The sequence below is a fragment of the Lepisosteus oculatus genome, chromosome 14, assembly GCF_040954835.1.
Source record: "Lepisosteus oculatus isolate fLepOcu1 chromosome 14, fLepOcu1.hap2, whole genome shotgun sequence".
Lineage (NCBI taxonomy): Eukaryota > Metazoa > Chordata > Actinopteri > Semionotiformes > Lepisosteidae > Lepisosteus > Lepisosteus oculatus.
The window spans coordinates 32,017,510-32,032,694 of record NC_090709.1 but is presented as its reverse complement, the minus strand read 5'-3'; the positions used below and the strand labels follow the sequence as shown (position 1 = coordinate 32,032,694).

The window sequence follows — 15,185 nt, the reverse complement described above, 5'->3', positions numbered from 1 at the left end:
AAATCCTGAGGTGACTTTCTTCCTGTCTTGTCATACAGAATGTATCATTAAGGACAATCACATAGGGCTTGATTTTGTTAAATGCAAGTACAGTATTTATTTCCTATCTTGGAACCACTTGTTTTTCAAGAAATTCAAACAATTTGTGAAATATGAAATAGAAATCTTGCTTATCGGTGCAGGAGAAATACTGCCAGTTGGCAAGAAAACGACAGCATTTTTTTTCTTTAACCAAAAACCTGCATAGGGAGATGTAGAACAAAAATCCGATTGAGACGTTTTCATTGGGGAGGAGGGTTGTGAAAGGGCAAAAAAATGTATCTGTTCCGTTACGAACGGCGAAGGTCGCAGGTGATTCACTCCTCTTGACTAGGTGGCGCTAGGAGGTGCAGTGAAGTTTATATCCGGCTGCAGAAACTCCTCTTTCTCAGCTCCGCTTCTCGGTTGTTTTGAAGCCGCATCCGCGCTAAGAATGACGTCATCATACTGCGCGACACTGCGTGTATTTCACACACGTGTGGGTGACTGAATCTTTTTCTTATCATTATTCATTATTATTTTTTAAAGACTTCAGGTTCTGAATATGTAACGTCTCGTCGGCTGAGTTTATGCTTGAACAGAACAGGATCTGTGAAGAATAAAAATAAAGAAGCTATTCTGTTTAAACTTCGGAAGTGAGCCTTTGTTTCTGACCTACTCTGAAGAAGGATGGCGGAGTGCTTGTTAAATCTGCAAATCCAGCTTGACTCTTTCATGCAGGTTTTGCTCAAATCGATCGTGTATGAAGTTTCAGAAGTTTTCCGAAACAGGATTTCTGACTCTGAGGACGAGTTTCAAGACAAACTCCGCAGCGTCTCCCAGATTCTGGTGAGACGGGCCGTATTTAAAATCACACAGTGTGTGGAGGACAGTGTCGGGAGTGAAATGGCGCAGCTGAAGAAGGAAAACGAGAGCCTGAAGTGGAGATTTCAGCTGTGGGAGAAGGATTCGGGAGCAAGAGGAGATCAGGGACAGACAGATCGTGTTGGACACACGCTTCTCTGTGAAGTCACTGCAGAAATAAAAGAAGAAATGTTGTCAGGTCAGTGTGGTGAACTTGTATGTGTTAAAAACCAGTGTATATAACTGACTCACTGGTGAGATTTTTTAAATAACAAACTTTATTTTAAAGAAAACATCTCACAATAGTGAACATTCTCATTCTCATTATCAGTACGCATTCTAACAAAGTATCTAACAAAGTAACAAAGTATCAAACTGTCATCAAATAAACTTTCCGAAAGAGGTGAGAGTATAGTGGAGAGATGCAGAGTGACGTGGGAAAGACTTGTGTGATGTAGCAACGGGATTCTTTATTGGAAACTGAACTGTTTTGTCCGGTTACGATGCTGAAAACACCTCGTTCACATTCAACAATTGTTCCACTGAATCAATTTGTAATCCAACGTCATTAGGAAACACCATTTATAAATATTGTATTCACGTTGTATCGGACTAGATTGTTTTTATTTAAACAAATGATTTTGTAAATAAACATTATTTTGATTGGTTTAGATATTACCGTCCTCCAGGGTCTGTGTCTGTATTAACTCCTCTGGAATATTAATCCGGTGTGTCTGTATTAGCCTCTCTCTCTCTCTCTAAGTGCATTGTTTATGTACTGTGCAGTAAGTGTGTGTGAATCAACCCCTCTATCTCTCAGTTCAGTTAATTTACTGTAGTGTCCAGTCAGTGTCAGTATTAACCCCTCTCTCTCATTGCAGTGTTTATATGCTGTAGTGTCCAGTCAATGTGTCTGTGTTCACCCCTCTCTCAGTGCAGTGTTAATGCATTGTAGTGTTAAGTCTGTATGTATGTATTAACCTGCCTCTCTCTGTGCAGTTTTAAACTACTGTAATGTGTGGTCAGTGTGTCTGTATTAATTCCTCTCTTTCTCAATGCAGTGTTAATGTACTGTAGTGTCCAGTCAGTGTGTTTGTATTTATCCCTCTATCTCTCTCAGTACAATGTTAATGTACTGTAGTGTCCAGTCAGTCTGTCTGCATTTACCCCCCTCTCTCTGAGCACTGTTAATGTACGGTCTGTATAAATGCCTCTGTCTCAGTGTAGTGTTAATGTACTGAAGTGTCCAGTCAGCATGTCTGTATAAACCCCTTTCAGTGCAGTGCAGTGCTAATATGCTGCAGTGTCCAGTCAGTATGTATCTATTAACACCTCTCTGTCAGTGCAGTGTTAATGTACTGTTATGTCCAATCATTGTCTGTATTTACCTCTCTCTCTCAGTGCATTGTTAATGTGCTGTAGTGTCCAGTCAGTGTCTGTATTAACCCCTCTCTCTCAGTATAATGTTAATGCACTGTAGTGTCAAGTTATTCAGTGTGTCTGTATTAACCCCTTTCTCTCTCAGTGCAGTGTTAATGTACTGTAGTGTCCAGTCAATGTGTCTGTATTAACCCCTCTCTCTCTCAGTGCACTGTAAAAGTAAATGTAACGTGATTGTGATATTATTACAGTAGACTTACTTTTTACATGGTAGTTAGGGTTTTGACAAAGCTAAATCAGAACACCCCCTTATTCCGCTATGTTTAAACAACCCAAATTGATTGTCAGTGTACTAGTACGCATGTGTGTAGTTTAAAGCTTTTTAGATCACATGGCCTCAGCTATCACTACTTTGCTGATGATACTCAAATATACATCCATACCAAACCTGACACTGATGTGTCTGTCTCTATTCTATTTAGTTGCATCTCCCATATAAAATCTTGGATGACTCAAAATGTCCTTCATCTTAACTGTGACAAGACTGAAGTCATGCTTATTGGCACCACCCATCAACTTTGTAAAACCAATGCTGTAACTCTCTCTGTAGATAATCTTATACTTGAGCTTCAGTCTATATTGAAAAACTTAGGGATGCTATTTGACGTTTGACCCATATGTGCAGCAAAAATATTGCTCCACTACGCCCTATGTTATCACTAACTGTGGCTGAAAAGTGTTGTCTAATCTTGAATTGACTACTGTAAAGCTGTACTCTCTGGGGATTCTAAATCCACATTGAACAAACTCCAGTATGTCCATAATTCGGCAGCCAGAATCCTGACCAGGTCTAGAAGAAGTGTTCACATTATTCCTATCCTGGAGTCCTTGCACTGGCTTCCTGTCAAGTTGCATGTCGACTTAACAATCCTCCTGCTCACCTATAAGGCTCTCCATGGCTTGGCACCTCAGTACCTGTCTGGTTTATCACCCTACTCCCCACGTCACAACCTTCACTCTTCTAATTGTGTTCTCCTATCTGTCCCCCAGTCCGTCTATAATCAATGGGTGACATGGCCTTCTCCTGTTAGCTCTGGAACTCTCTCCCCAAGGATATCAGAGAGTCACCTTCTCTAAACTCCTTCAAATCCAGATTCAAAACCTTCTTCTTTAGAAGACCCTTCATTGAACTGTTCTTTACCCCTCTGCTCCTACTGTATTTAGTACCACCATCTACTGTCTCCTCTAACTGTGTGTTCTCATCGTGCTTATTTTGTGTATTTTTTGTTGTTGGCATTCTGTAAAATGCTTTGAGAAGCCACCTTTAAAGGTGCTATATAAAATAATGTTTTTTATTATTATTATAAAGATTTTATCTTGTTCTGTGTTTACAGGCTCAGAGGCCAGTGCTCTCTCTGAGGCTGGGGAAAGGGCTCCTCTTGAACAGAAGCATAGTGCGGAGGAGTGGGGCTCCAGTCTGATGCAGGAGACAGAGCTCGTTGCTCCAGAAGGGAAAAAGACTCTCAGTGAGCAGCACACAGAGAGCAGACAGATTGTTGAGGTTCTGGACTCTGTGCCCATGATGAAGATGGAGTCTGAGAGTGGGACACCTGGACTCTTAGTATGTGATGAGTTTACAGAGAAGATGAATAATCTGTACTCAAACAATATTACGCAAGTTTGTAATGAACTAGGCTGTTTCTCTGTACAAGAGCACAAAGAAGAACTGGGTGAGTTTAATCTTACAGAGCAGGACATGGATCCCCAGTTGATTGACCCTGCAGAGCAGCAGACTGATGTACCTGGTGAAGAGAACAATACTGAGTCACAGCACACTGAGAAGAGTCAGTACAGGGAGGAGCAACAGCAGCTCCTACAGGGCTTGATAATAATTAGGCCTTGTTCTGTTCAAGTGGAGAGACTGTCATTGCAGAGTCTCAAACAACCATATGATCCCTTAGTATCTGATGACTTTACACACAGGTTTAATGATCTGGTTACTGAGAAAATTGTTGAAAGTTTTAATGAACTGGAGAGTATGTCTGTTCTTCGGCAAAGAGAGGAACAACTGAATGAACTGGATGGTTTTAGTCTCAGAGAGCTGGAGAAGGAGCCCCAGATGATTCACACTGCTGATCAGCACACTGAGGGACAAGGTGGAGAAAACAAATCTCAGTTTCAGCACACAGAGCAAGATCATTCCATGGAGCATTTTCAGAATAAGAGACCACAGCACGATCAAAGGATGAGGAAGAATCACTCAAGGCCTTGCTCAGATGGAGTGGACAAACTGCCATTATGGCACAGGGAGGAGCAGCGTTTCTGTCAGTCTAGCATTTCAAAACCCTACCAGCACCTTCACACAGGAGAGAGACCTTTCAGCTGCAGTCAGTGTGGGAAGAGTTTTAGTCGGTCACGTAACTTAATAAACCACCAGCGCATTCACACGGGAGAGAGACCGTTCAGCTGCAGTCAGTGTGTGAAGAGTTTTAGTCACTTGCACAACTTAAAACGACATCAGCGCATTCACACAGGAGAGAGACCTTTCAGCTGCAGTCAGTGTGGGAAGAGTTTTAGTCGGTCAAGTAGCTTAATAGCCCACCAGCGCATTCACACAGGAGAGAGACCATTCAGCTGCAGTCAGTGTGGGAAGAGTTTTATTCGGTCAGGTGACTTAAAAACCCACCAGCGCATTCACACAGGAGAGAGACCATTCAGCTGCAGTCAGTGTGGGAAGAGTTTTAGTCGGTCAAGTAGCTTAATAGCCCACCAGCGCATTCACACAGGAGAGAGACCATTCAGCTGCAGTCAGTGTGGGAAGAGTTTTATTCGATCAGGTCAGTTAAAAACCCACCAGCGCATTCACACAGGAGAGAGACCATTCAGCTGAAGTCAGCGAGGGAAGAGTTTTAGTCAGATAAGCCACTTGCAATCTCACCAGCACATTCACATAGGAGAGTAACCATTCAGGTGCAGTCAGTGTGGGAAGAGTTTTATTCAATCACATGACTTAAAAATGCACCAGCGCATTCACACAGGAGAGAGACCATTCCGCTGCAGTTAAGAGTGGGTTTTTTTTCCAGTCGGGTGACTTAAAAACACCAATCTAGTCACCAGGTCAGTTATCAGCCAAGTAAACTAAAATGTCTTTCAGTGCAAGTAGGCATGTGACATCCGAAGAAGGCTCCACAGCCGAAACATTTATTTTCTTCTCTTTTCAGCATGGAACAAACCTTTACTTTACTAAAATATCTATTAGTCACAGTCACTTTGTACTCACCCACTTTTGAGTTCATCTGGTCAATTAAATTATGACTATACTCTTATTTACGATTGACTAAAATAGAAATAGCTCTTGTCACAGAGTTTAATTTATCTGTATAATTAAATGTTTTTAGTGTTATTCAATTTTAAAATGAATGAGGTCTAAATTGAATAAATTTCATTGTCAATTGAATTGAATTCCTTATAGTCTTGGAATGTTAATTTTAGTCCTGTTTAATTTTCCAATTAAGACTGTTCTCATTGGATAAGCTTGTAATTGTGTTACAGCTTTTAACTTACCATGTTATACACAGAATGTGTATAAAACAGATTAAGATCCTTAACTGTCACTCTTAAGGAAAAAAAGTCACACATCTGATTAAATTCTACAAACAAAAGCTCAAAGTCTTTGTTGCACAATCTAAAGTGTATTTTCCCCAGAGAGGATATATATCAAATACAAGAAATATTTATACAATAAAGGGTAAATAATAAAGAACAAGATATCGTATGAATTAGCAATAATTCTATAATAGTCATTTTTTTCAATGCAACTATTGTTTTAACAAGACAAGCAATATATACAGTGCCTTCAGAAAGTATTCATGCCCCATTGTTTATAATGTTAAAATGAAATTAAATATTTATAGTTCTGAAGTCATCTTTTAAATAAAAATGGAAAATTACTTAATTGATAAGTATTCATTCCCTTTGTTTTAACAACCTAATTTGGGTCAATTATCTTGAGAGGTCACACTAAATTATGTTAACAAGGTACACCTGTGTTCCTTTCAAGTTCACCGGTGTTCACTTGCTCGATAAATTAATAAATATCACTGACTGTGAGGTCTCACAACTAAAACAGCAGATCAGATCAGTCCTGCTGTCATGAGGACCAAGGAGCTGCCTGTGGAGCTTTGAGATAAAGTTGTTAGGAGGAGAAAAGCTGGAGAAGGTTATAAAAAGATTGGCAAAGCTTTGAATCTTCCTAGGAGCCCCGTGAAGTCCATTGTAACTGAAGTGGGACGTGTATATATCTCACTTATCCAGCATCACAGTATCACCACTTAAGCACACTGTGAGAGGTGTTGATGGGGTCTGTTAATCTAGCCTCAAACAAAAGTTAAACTAAGATGCCATAAAGCTGACCTGCTTTAGCAGCCCCAGTGGCTTAATGCTACATAATAAAAAACAGGAACAACACCCACAAACAGGATAAACCAGACCAATGTCTGCTGCATATCAAAGGACAGAACCTAAAGCAAGACAGAGTAGGACAAGAAGTAATTACATATCAAAGAACAGGACAAGCACTCAGGTGGTGAAACAAACTTTCTTCTGACTGTATATAAGAACTGGGAAACCCTTGCGGTTTGTCTGTTCTGTGGGGCAGACCCAGCACGCATTGTCAGACTTATTGAGCTCAATAAAACTGAATCTGCACAAGACCGTGTCCTGCTCCTCTGATGAAGAATTTCCCACAACAGTTGGCGTAGTCGACAGGATTCTCCAAGTCTTCGGTAATTCCCAGACAGCACACAGGGTGAGTATATTTTTTATGTTACCACACAATTAGGTTACCGAAAAGGAAGGACCGGAAACATACAGAGAATATAAAGAATCATTAATAGGGAAAAGAGTAAGGACACGCCTCTGAGATTCAGGGTAAAAATCCCTTAACCGAGACAAGACACAATTCCTCTGAGCTTGGTTTTGAAACCAAGACAAGACGTGGTTCCTCTGAGCGGGTCTCTAAACCAGGGAGCTTTCCCCCTGGGGTGAAGCAAAGTCCCTAAACGGAACAAGGTGAGCTAAGCGACGATATTGTGCCAGCAAGATTCCCTCTGAGTTCAGACAGGCACCCCTAAGGAAGCTAAGGTTAATAATATTATTAAGATTATATTATTAACAATATAAGTATAGACCAGTTGTGCTAGCAGGTTAATCACCAGTGACTGGTGAACTGAGTGTTAAGTGAGGAGTTGGCCCTGTACGCTAACAGCGGACTCCTATTCACTGACTGCTTCACAAGGGTACTTGTAAGTGTGCTGGCAGCTCCGCTGGCAGCACTGATAAATCTGGAGATGGTATCTAGTCCAGATAAAAAATCTCAGGGTCGTGGGTTGGAGCTTGACCTTGGGCAAGGTGTATTTTCTGAGTGAAAGAAAGCTCCCCTTCATCCTTGACCAATTTACATTTTATTGGTACCTACCACAAATCGATAATCAAGGTCCATCTGAACATTACCTAAAAGCAAATGTCTTTCCATGTTTGAGTATCTAAATTACTGCCATCAAGGAAAAAAATCCTGAGTTATGTAGTTTTGAGACTCTAAATATCGGACATTCAGTTTGAAGTGGTACAATGGATTCCAGGGCACATTAGTTCTTTATTCAGGATATATATGAGTGTGCTAATGGTTAAAACTGTGTTTACATGAGGTACAAACGGTAACCTTTTCATTCCGAGAAGAAAGTCAGTATTTCTCAGCATGCGCAGTGTCAGGAACACTAAACCCACAGTGACAGCAAACCTATTGATAGCCTGTAGGTACTGCCATTGCAAATGTAACAGGTTGTTCATACACACATATGATATCATTTCTATCTCGTAATTAGGAGATAATTTGGTATTTCTTAATTAGAAACTCCTTGGTGGCAACAATACGCTTCCACAATAGATCATAGACTCTTCTTTCAAAATAGCTGCACCAGGCATCTGGACACAGATAAACACAGGGATTTAAAATTCAGGAATATGAATGGTCAATTGCTTACAGTTGGGTTTTTTATGTTTCGTATTTAGCGATTTGTGTATCAATCTTTTAACAATTCATTAAAATGCTAACAATATGTAAAATAAAAACAACAGCACCGATAAATGCTGGGGAGACGGGTAGTTTTTTGTTTTTTTTTTACAATCAGATTCCAATCTCTAATGCTGTGTGTGAGAGCTTGTAATGTAACTTTCCTTTTCTCACATTTTCTGACAACTATTCCAAAGGGGCACCCTGTCAACTCCTAATACTTTTTAAAAAGTCTGCCTGCATGTTTGATTTTGTCATTTTATTTAGAAAAAGTTCAATATTGATCATAACTAAAGAAAATTAGGATCACGAATAAAAAAAGGGTCTAAAGATATGAGTCGCTCTTGAATCAGAGCTGGGTGACACGGGCTTCTGTTCTGATATAGTTGTACGAGAAGCAGGAGGAATCACTTCTCTCCTATGGAGCATGAGCTGAATCAGGAGGGAGACATTTCCTATACTCGTGCACATGTCAACGTTTGACCTACATCGTAAAACTAAAACTAAATTAAAAACTAACATTAAGTTGTCAGAGACATTCATTTATATACGAACAAGAGACAAAGTAATAATTCTACATTAACTTGTCCTACACTGATCAGACTAATTGAAATGTATGGATGCCCGTTTCCGCCAGGGAGTAAAAAAAAACGCGCTATGGTATCTCAGGATTCCGACTTAGTAACTCAGAATTCCAACTTTATATCTCAGAATTGCAAATTAAAAACTCAGAATTGCGACTTTATATCTCGTAATTTTGACTTTATATCTCACATTCGCGATTTCGAAATAGCCCATACTTCATTGTCTGTCCTTTCGTTATTGTAACGGATTCGGGTTCTAAGGGCTTGTGCCCTCACCACTCCCACCCTAGTTCGTGCCTCACTGCATTGCCTCGAACCCAGGTCTTGCCAGCTGAGCTTAAGAACACTTTCTTTAGCCCCGGCGGCCAGCATCCCTGTTATGCGCAGGGGAGGGCGGTGCCATCACCACACTGCAACCAGATCGTACAAATTGTATGTTGCAAAGGAACAAGTAATAGGTTTATTCAATGCTGAAAAAAAAGAAAGAAAACACAACGATCATAGGATCTATAGGCCTGAAGACTTGATAAAAATCAAATTAATTACACTAATTGTTATGGAATCCCATTTCTGCCGTGAGGCTTCCATAGTACCCGGATGGAATAGCGGCTTTTAAAAAAAATATTTAAACACCAAAAATACAAAAACGGACACAGAATATGAAATAAGATACAGAAGCGGCGAGGGCACAAGCCCTAGAACCTGAATTCATTACAATAACAAAAGAACAGACAATGAAATATGGGCTATTTCGAAGTCGCAAATGTGAGATATAAAGTCAGAATTCTGAGTGTTTAAGTCGCAATTCCGAGATATAAATTCGGAATTCTAAGTTTCTAAGTCGCAATTCTGAGATACCATAGTTTTTTTTTTTACTCCCTGGTGGAAACGGGCTTCCATAGGTTCTCAGTGCTGCGAAGCAAAAGCAATCTGAAAAATCAGACAAATTATTATCAGATCATGTCAAAAGCTGATCAGTATTTCTTTACTGGGAAGCAAAGAAATGCTTGTATTACACATTTTAATATGACATGCAAAAATGAAAAATAGTAAAATTATTTTAATTGCGTTACATGTTGATAGAACAGCCCCCTCGATAAAGGAAAGTGTGGACGGATGTGTCACATTTTCCGTACTCTATCTGACAGCGAGTTTAACACACTGTCCTCGGAAATTAGAAACGAACAATAAATTAATCTGAGCCAAATCTACTTGTGTGGGTGATTTTATTCTGTCTAAATTGCGTGGAACTCCTCCACTGAGGTCAGATACACACGGTGTTCAGGCGGCTTCACGGAGACCTGCCTCATACTGGAAGCAGGTTCTAATTAGACGCTGAGAACAATCCGGGTCTCTGTGTGTAATTGATTGTGTTGATTGAGCGGTAGTGTGACCAGGTTTATGGTAGCAGGTCCTGCCAGTGTAAAAACCTAGTCACCGCTTTCATACTTTATGCTCTCTTGCTTCAACACAGTTTGGTGGTTTACTTGTCTTACTCCTGTAGCAGTTTGCCGGGACGTCAATTTGGCGATGCGCTCATTTTCTTTGTGCTGTGCCCGCACTGATCTCTGCCGGGCCGGCTGGCTGGGACTCTCGGGAATTAGCGCTCCAGGCCAACTTCCCGGCTCTCGAAGACGCAGCCCAGTCGGAGGACTTGAGCCTGGCAGATGCGCCCTCCGAAGACCTGTCTGCAAGCGAGAACAACTCGCAGTCCTCGGCTCCCGACCACCGCTGCCTTCCCGTGTCCAGAGACGCGCACTCGCCTTCTTCAACAAGGAGAAGATGAACCCCGAAGCCGGCAGCCGGCCCTTACCCGCCTACGTCAAGAGTGTCCTGTTCCCTCCCCAGCGAGGGCGGCAGCCGGCTCACCAGGCCATCGGGGGCACCCGAGGAGTGGCTGTGTGGTGCGACTCCAGCAGGATGTACGTGAGGGTCAGTGGGAGTGATAATGAGCTCAATCCAGCTCCCAACAGAATCCATTCTGGTTTGTTTACTGTCAGACTATGCGTCTAAGGCTCTTTGGATTCCAACGTGAACAAAAGAACAAAAACAACTGCTCACATCGTGTGATTTCTACTAGAGGAAGGGAAGATATCACCTTAGAAAAAATCAGAACTTAATATTTGGATCTGGAGCCCCAAACTTATCAAATTATTAAAATATCAGATTGTGTTTCTGTAACATTTCGTGCACAATACGCCATATTTAACAAGAAAACAACAGTCACAACGAGGCCTTTACACGCAGCCTGGGGTATTTTCCCCTTTTATATTTTTGCCACTTCATATCGAACCTGTTATTTTCCCAAAATTGAACAGTAGCTTGTACTTAAAAAAATGTACAATTCACCGCTGCTATAAACAGATGTGTGCCTTGTTTGCCTTTGTAAGCATTTGTTTATAAAATAAGTTCACAATACGTTAAAAACACAAAAAGCACAAACTTAATAATACAACGATACAAAATCAAAACCAAATCATAAAGCCAATTAAGTACCTATCCTTTGAAAACAGAGAACACCTTTATATACAATAAAAATGTGACATTTGTATCTACTTTTGAATTACTATACAAAGTAGACAGAATAGTCCCTGAATTCAAAGATCAGATCATGGCCAAAACAAGACAATCAGACATGAGCTGAATTCGGACCAAGAGCCTCTGCTTCGTCGTTTATTGAGCTTTTGATCAAAGTCTGTGTGAAAAAGATTGGCTATTTTAACTCTTTGATTGAAGTACACAAAAAGCACCTTCCTTCGTGCCGGAGTCAAACCAACGACCTAAGGATTCCCCCATTTCCACTGCAGTCCTCCGCTCTACCATCTGAGCTATTGAAGGGATAGCAGGTATTGCTTTCTGGATCTCAATGATCTTGAAGACACGCCCATGTAGAGCAGCATGTGATGATTTGTACTATAAAAGACCAAGTGCTCAAAGTGACGTTTACCGTTTACAGTTTTCATCTCAGGCGCACTTTTAGAAAGCAAAGATGGAGCAGTTGTGTTGAATCATTCTGCAGTAGCTGTGAGTAGAGTGGTGCAGCGGAAGCGTGCTGGGCCCATAACCCAGAGGTCGATGGATTGAAACCATCCTCTACTATGTGCATTTTTATGCACGATTGATAATTAAACTGTTTTTTTCCTCTCGTGTGTGTGATTTCTTGATGTCACACTTGCGGTACTCTTTAATCTTTACCAATAGCAGATGCCCAAATGTATCTTTGGTTGTTCTGAGATCCTTGATAGTTTCCTCAAATCCTTCAAATGAACATCCATATCAAAGCAATTATGTTTATATATATTACAATTAAGGTACATATTAAAAATATAAATGCACATTTGTATAATGCTCATTTAATAAGTATTGTCAAGGATTGTCAAGTTCTCCAACAAATCTGTGTTCTTATTTTAAAATATTTTTGCTAAGCATACAATGGGTGTATAAATGAATTCTCCAGAGTGCCAATTGAAGATACAATTCCACACGTGAAAATGGTTTTCTTGGACATTGACTTAAGTACTTAATCGTTTACTTGTTGTAGTTCCACACGAGTAAACCACGCACATTTCCAACAAAGTTCAAGAGGGTTAAGGTTTTGCGTAGAAATCCCATCAATTTTTTGCGGAGATAATCTGAAGCACATTCCTGAGTGTGCTTGAACCACCAGCCCTTTGTTTAACAGCTGCACAGAGACACACTCCCATTGCTTTTCACCATTCATATGTTTGTAGTTAAAATAAAATACTGGCATTTTCCTTCCAGCAGGCAGTATTTCTTCTGCACTGACCAAGTGTAACCAAGAACTTCATTTCATCTTTCGCAGGCTGTAATCTACAGAAAAGGAAGTGAATACTTGTATTAAGCTAAATTAAGCCAACAGAGATGCACTGCCGTTGTTTTTCTCCACTTTTCGTTAAAAGGATAAAAAAATCACTGGCATTTACTTGCAGTATTTCTTCTGTCCTGCTAAGGAAGATTTGTATTTTATCTTGTAGAAATTTTATGAATTTCCTGAAGTTCGGAAACAGCTTGTTCCAGAAAGGAAATGAACACTTGTTTCAAAGTAAATCAAGACTTATATCTCTCTCGTTGCGTGTGCTCTTATCTGTCTAACCCTTATCTGTCCATCTCTCTCCTCTTCTCTCTGGCAATCTGTGCAGAGTATCTGAAGGGGATGTAACACCACTTGGCAATGAAGAAAAATTCTCAGAGGCAGAATAAAAAATATTATTCTCTTCTCAGTCAGATTCACAGCTCAGACTCACACTTGGACAGAAGTTCATCTCCATACTGTTCTCTATCCTGACAACCCAGAACCAGAGTATATTCAGGCAATCAGTGCTGCTACATGAATAATATCAGACAGAACAGCCTAGACTCAGGTCTAATCTCTGGGCTCAGGGGTCACTGATCTGGTAGCTGTGGGCTCTGTTCCAGGTCAGAAGCAAGAAGATTCTATTAACCCTTTCCAGGACCTCAAGGCATTCAGTATTACTGTACTTTCTTTACTGTATATCAGCCTCCAAACACGTTTTACAAATGTTTTATAACACACGTGAGTGTGGAAGTACCTTAGTTTTTATGTAATAAACACCAGTAGTGACACTCTGGTCAGTATATTGATTATTAGTAGTTGATGATCCGATGGTCATGTCTACAATAGTGACTAGTTGACCAGTCTGTAGCTCTGAGCAGTGGAACTCAGATCACACAGAAGATTCCACACCAGCCCTGGGATTCAGCTGCTCTCACAAGTGTCTAACAGTCTTCTAAATTTACAATTAGATTAATTATTGTAACAGTTACACAGTTAATGTAAACCATCAGACTACCTGTGTAACTGAGAGCAGGCTGGAAATGAAGCCAGGATACACATTTTAACCTCCAGGAACAGGAGTCTGTTCCTCCTGGCTCCTATACTCTAATGATTCGTTTAAAACATTAAAAAATTATTACAGGGACTTGTGCTCGTTCTCTACTGCTCCACACGGGTACGCTTTGTAACACATTAATCTGCGAAGTAAACTATTTTTTTTCCTGTTTAATGAATTTCATTCCTTTGTTTGTCGCTCTCCTTTTGCAACTGTTATGATTCGCTTCTCTTCACAACCCGGTGCGTTCTTCTTTTTTTTGGGGGGGGGGGGTGTTATATGTGTAAGAAAAGACCCCCGGGCTCCGGACAGGAGTCTCCTCCGGCTGAGGCGCTCTGCTCCATCAGAAAGAGCGCTGTGACGTCACAGACACCAGCAAGAGCTCCGGGATCAGAGAGCGACCGCGGGAGGCGGGTGGGGTGCAGGGAGGAGAGTTATTGATCACTTATCTATCGACAACCAATTAATTCACCTGAAGAACCGTAGAATTAACGATTAACTTCACCGATTGGTGAGTACTGATTCTTTTTCCGTTCTTGACCATGTTTTAAATATCTAGAAAACAGTCAAAAAAGACTGTATCGATCAATTACCATAGTGCGTTTAGTATTAAAAATGTTCAAACTGAAATTAAACAATAATTATTCATATTATTTACGTAACTGTATCCTAAGTTGATAAATGTATGTAAGTAACAGTTTACATGCATTTTTTCCAGTGTTTATAAATCATAAATATGGTAACCACGCCGACAGGCGCCATGTCATTGTATGCATCTAGGTGTCTCGCTTTTGTCACAAAGAGTGATGTGACGTCATGGGTAGCAGCTAGTACTAATCCTAGTGTATTCATGTTAATATTAATGAGAGTACAACTGGTCGTTTTAATGCTAGTGTTCATGTGAGTATTAATGATGATAGCGCTACTGATAGTTTTAGTTTTAATGTTCATATTCATGTTAATATTAATTATATTGTTTCTGTTAAGAGTATTAACAGTAGTAGTACTGTTAGTTTTAATGATAGTATTACTGTTATTATATGTAGTTTGTGTCAGTGGTAGTGATAATGATAGTGTATGTATTAGTGATAGTGTTACTGTTGTAATATGAGTAGTATTTGTGTTAATGTTAGTTATTGTGTATCTGTAGATACTGGACAGATAGCCCTCCTGCACATCAAACAGTCCGAGTGACTGTTAGTGTCAGTGTTTACTGACCATTGACAATATACAACTATTTCTTAGCGCCAAGTTAAGTAAGCGAAAGTGTTCAAAAATACTTTTGCCCTGTTCTGAGGGCCTGTCCACATCCTATTCCATAATGTAATTATATATAATATAATACCTTACAACAGTGACCATTTCCTTACTAACTGCATGCGTTGTACATCAGCACAT

General features: G+C 40.2%; 1 pseudogene; it reads left to right on the top strand.

Annotated features, from left to right (window-relative positions):
- Positions 1 to 497: 497 nt before the first annotated feature.
- The window catches only part of LOC138242338 (zinc finger protein 850-like), a 1,462,105-nt pseudogene continuing 1,447,417 nt past the window's right edge, over positions 498 to 15,185 (top strand).